At 35.7% G+C, this 4866-nt stretch overlaps 1 pseudogene; it reads left to right on the forward strand.

The window, feature by feature from the left end:
- The first annotated feature begins 976 nt into the window (after positions 1–976).
- Positions 977–3521, forward strand: LOC140820993 (arginine-specific demethylase JMJ20-like; annotated as a pseudogene).
- Positions 3522–4866: the final 1345 nt, after the last annotated feature.

Consider the following 4866-nt stretch of genomic DNA (forward strand, 5'->3'; position numbering starts at 1 on the left):
TATCATGAGATTTTGATAAATGAAATTTCTATTGATTTTTTTGAATTGTAAGAATTATTGTACAAATTTGGTTGCACATAACATTACTCATTTCTATCGACTAATATAGCATGAAATCATTAATATATAATTTTTTGTAAATTAATCTCTTCTGATCTCATTTCTTTAAGAACAATTATTGATAATAGAAATGTATTTTCACGTGCGTCGCACGTATATTTACCTAGTTATATTAAAAATGTGAATGTTATGACAATAATCACTAGTAGAAAAATCGGATTTTATTTCGGCAGGCTTTACTTCGACAATAATAAATTACGAAGTAATACATTACTAATAACTTCAGTAATAACACAAGCGAAGTAAAATAATATATTTTACTTCGGATGTTTAAAAATACGGGCTTCACTATATTTTTTTATTATATTTTACTTCGGTATATCAATGTTGACGAAGTAAAAAAATAAGAAAAATAATTTCATGCTGAAGTAATAAGATGAATCGAGTAGATTAACAAAGGAAATTAAACTACATTTAGCGACGGTTTGTTATTAAAAACCGTCGCTGATTTAATCCGCGACCGTTTGGCGCTTAGAAGCCGTCGCTGATTAAATCAACGACGGTTTGTTGCTTAAAAATCGTCGCCGATTTAATCAGCGACGGTGTATCGCTTACAAACCATCGCTGATTTAATCTGCGACAGTCTTTCAAAAATCCGTCGCTAAATGCCGAGCCCGAGCTCGAAACCAAAAGCTCGTAACGAGCCCGAGCCGAGAAAATTGTTGAACGAGCCGAGCCCGAGCCTAATACTGTTCGGCTCGGCTCGGCTCGGCTCGGCTCTTTTACGTCCCTTAATATAATATTAATTTAACAAGAGCAACGTACATGTCACGGTTGCTAATAAGGCATTCTAACAAAATCGATACTTCGGATCCTGCTTGTACGAAAGAGAAGATACAGAAAGAGAACGGGGAAGATGGCTGTATGCCAGAATGAGCATCTTGTAAAGATTCCAATTTGCTTAATTCTTCGTCATTTGCAGGAGTACCCAGAGTGCAATAATGCCTACAGTACTCCATCTTTTTTCTGTGATGACTGGCTGAATCTGTATCTTGATAAATACAGTATGCATAGTGATCCCGACTCTTTACGAGGAAGAGACGAAATTAGTTGCTCTGACAACCGTTTCGTATATATGGGAGCAAAAAGGTGCGTTAATGTTCTGAATGAACTCATTTTGTAAACCACTGATTCATTCGAAGATGAATGCATGTCGAAAATGGTTTCAGGTCAATATACACAGTTAGACTTCGAGGGACGATGTGAAACTTTTGATTGCAAGTGGGGGTACATGGACACCGCATCATGCTGATGTTTTCAGGCCATACAGTTGGTCGGCAAATGTGTGTGGCCGGAAACAATGGTACTTTCTTTCTCCAGGGTATGAATGCATTTTCTTATAGTTTACTGTTGCAGAGCAGAATTGCCATTTTTTTTACTTGAATATCAAGGAAAAAAGATGACAATTTTGGGAAATAAGGGAAATGAATGGGCATATCATCTTTTCTCATTTGTCTGATGCAGAAAACTGCCATATAAATTCAAATGTATGAACCATTAAATTGGTGTACAAAAAAGATGAAAGGTATTTCTTGTATCAGGGGAAATAAGCAAATTTCTTAACCTCTTGTTTCCACTCGTAGGCTCAATTTGGACCTTCAAATCTTAGAAAGGCTGCTCATACTTCTACATTTTTATTCAGGAATATGAGGTTTTCTGTGCCTAACATCTTTGAAGATGTTTGCAAATCAAAGTTCCCTGGAATTGATGAGGTATAATTATTCTCCAAATACGTTAACTTCTTCTTCAAGGTGATTTTAAAGGGAAAACAATATATTTACAGTTACTAGAAATATGCAAGTCTAGGCAATCTGGATGGAGTGTATTCAAGAACAGAATGAAATCATCTTTGTCCCCAGTGGCTGGTATCATCAAGTTCATAATTTGGTATGCTTTGTACATTGGCTCTATTTTCTATATTCTTCATTTCCCACATAGTTTGCAAATTATTGAAATGAGCTTTATGTTTCTTTTCCTAAATGCTATTCTTCTAAATTTTTAACTACGAAATGAAGGTTACAGACATTCAAACAAAATTGTGTGCTTCCTTCATAACTTTTAAGGATCCAAAACTGTGTTACACAGAAACTAACATAGGATAATCATGTATAGTTATATTATCAAGTGCTATAGTCCTTGGACCTTGCGCCATGATGTAAGAATTGTGTTCCGCACATAATGTGCACAAACAAACAGGGATATATGGATATTGTAGGTTGACATTGCTGATGCTTGCAATGATTACTATTGGATTTAGTTGCATAGCTCTTGTTTTTGGTGATTGAGTAAATTTCAGCATCATGGGATCTGAAGTGAATGTTCTGAAGACTTATAACTCATTGCGTACTTTTCTTTTTGCCACCGAACATAGAGTTATACAACTGAGAGAGCTTGTATTCATACCTGATTATGTATGCTAGATGCTAATGTCCAACAATCTCTGTGATTATCCGGAGGATAAGATATTAGTTAACCAGAATTGTTTCAATGCCTACAACATATCTTGGGTGGTATGGACATTATTGAAACAACTATTCAGACAAAAAGTGTTTTTATTATAATGCATAAGGATTCACTGCTCTTATGGTATCTCCTCTCTTCAGTGGGAATTGCTTTTGAGGGAATATCGCGAGGCTAGGTGGTACATTGAAGATATCAAGGACATATGTGACGATTTTGAAGGGCTGTGCCAGAAAAATCTTGCAGCTAATGCAGGTATGCCTTTTATTTTTCCTCAGCTTTTGAGAACCAAGTCTTGAAAATATTGGAAATCATTGTTTCAATCACTGTGTGCACAAATCTTTAATATATTAAGGACATCACAGGATAAGAATACAAATGCAACAACCATAAATGCTTGCATTCCTTGCATGCAATTTATCGTCAATATTGATAGAAAAACCAATTATACCATATTAACGCATTAAAATTCGAAAAACATGCACTGACAAACACATTTTAGTTTGTAGTAATTCAATCAATACCTGACTACATCATTACTACATCATTTTTCTACTTTTTTTTGGGTATTTCTAACGCACCACTTATTTGACTCCAAAAGTGTGGTCTCTGTTTGTAGTGATTTCTTGAAAATGTTTGTGCGTCATAATTTGGAATCAACTTTAATATTTATCAGTGATTTTACTGGGATAAGATATCCTAGATGGAGTTGTATTTCCATGTAGGAATGGATTTTAACGATCTTTTCATCTTCATGATTCGGTTTGCCTTTGCGAATCTGATCTTACTTCACCAATTGACAAGACGGTGGAGATATGCACTGGAATTCATCTCAAATGACTCAGGCTACTCTTTCCAATCTGAAAAGTATCCAAGAAATTTCCTTTGAACATGAAATCTGAGGACACATGGGAAAATCAACGTCTCCGGTTACATTTTAGGGAAACTGTGAGGCCCGTGGCCGAAGAGGGCGGGGGGTGATCGCCGGTGCCATCAGTTGCACGGACAATGAGCGGCTCCTGGCAGGCTTCTAGGTGGAGAGAACATGAATGAACCGACCCACACGGGAATGAGAGAGATTCCGAGACTGTTCAATGTAATGGACTGTATAGTTGAAGAGGGCTTAAAAGATTTGATTTGTACTACTCATATCACGAAAGTGCATCTTCTTTTCGGTAGCTCATCACATAAAAACTCCAAAGTTAAGCGTGCTTGACTTGGGACAATTTTGGGATGGGTGACCTCCTGGGAAGTTTCTTAGGGTGCGTGTGAGTGAGGACATTGAGGATCAAATGTTCATGGAGTTCTGCAATGATCTGGGGAGAACTTAGGAAATGGTATTCAACCATTGTAACACGAATGGTAATCTTAATCTAACCTTACTGGAACAAGGACGATTTAATCTTTCCGACTTTTTGGGTTTTCAAATTTGTAGTCCTGATGAGCTTGTTAGATTTGTGGACTATGCTTACAAAGTCGTCGGAACTGAAATTTGATGATTCTGTTGCTGTAGATTATTAAGCAATTCAAATGTTGTAGTCAGTTGACTTATATAAAAACCAGCATAACTAATGTAATTTCATGTTTGAAAAGACCCTTCATTACAAAAAAAGAAAAAAATTCTAATTAGCGGCGGTTTTTTCCGTCGCAAATCATATTAACGACGATTTTAGCGACGGAACTTAACACCGTCGCTAAAGTCACCATCACAATATCCGACGGTTTTTCAAAAAATTAGTGACGATTTTGAGTAGATAAACCATCGCTAGTTAGCAACGATTTTTTATATAAACCGTCGTCAATTTAGTGATGGAGTATGGCAAAAACCGTTGTTAATTAACGAAAGTTTTTGACTAAATCGTCGCTAATTAGTGGCTGCATATGACAAAACCAGTCGCTAAGCGGATATGACAAAAACTGTCGCAAAACACGTCGCTAATTAGCGACGGTTTAGTCAAAAACCGTAATCAAATCCGTGAATTTTTATTTTAGCTCAATCGAACACTCTTAACCCTTTGACTGGAAATTGATTCGCATCATTATTCATTTGTTCTATCTCATCGAAAATTTGTAATTATTAAAACTGTCATTGAGAGTTTATTAAATGAATCGTGTAAAACATCTGGTAAAACTTTATTACAAGAATTCTAAAAAAAAATTATATATATACGAATTAAGTAGTAAATCAAGTTAATACGAGGGTTGAATTCTTAAATTAATTGAATTCAATGTAGTGCCTTTGATTCCTTAAAAGTCATTCACAGACCTTGCTTTCACCATTTTTAA

The sequence above is a fragment of the Primulina eburnea genome, unplaced genomic scaffold, assembly GCF_022965805.1.
Source record: "Primulina eburnea isolate SZY01 unplaced genomic scaffold, ASM2296580v1 ctg358_ERROPOS207111, whole genome shotgun sequence".
Lineage (NCBI taxonomy): Eukaryota > Viridiplantae > Streptophyta > Magnoliopsida > Lamiales > Gesneriaceae > Primulina > Primulina eburnea.